This window comes from Penaeus monodon, chromosome 22, assembly GCF_015228065.2.
Source record: "Penaeus monodon isolate SGIC_2016 chromosome 22, NSTDA_Pmon_1, whole genome shotgun sequence".
Taxonomy (NCBI): domain Eukaryota; kingdom Metazoa; phylum Arthropoda; class Malacostraca; order Decapoda; family Penaeidae; genus Penaeus; species Penaeus monodon.
The window spans coordinates 17071853-17072208 of NC_051407.1; positions in this window are offsets into that span (position 1 = coordinate 17071853).

Sequence of the window (356 nt, forward strand, 5' to 3'; positions counted from 1 at the left end):
TCAAGATTTTTTTTTTCAAATCAATTGTATCATAATGAAAAACAAGACATTATTGAAAAATGAGTTATGGTATATAGAATCTTTGAAAGAAGTTTTGAGAAAGAGAATTAAATAATAGATTATTGGACTCATATATTTATTGAATAATGTACCTAATCTATGTGATTCTTTTCATCTGTATAGTGTCATAATGTTTAAAGTGCCTTCATAATTCAGAAAATACTTGAGAATGTATTTAATTTTATTCTGATCCCAATGAGGATTTCAAAAAATAATTTAATATATAATATGACATTGTACTGTTTGTTTTTAGCATTGTGTGAGCAGTCAGTATTACATTTGGCATAACAGATGCA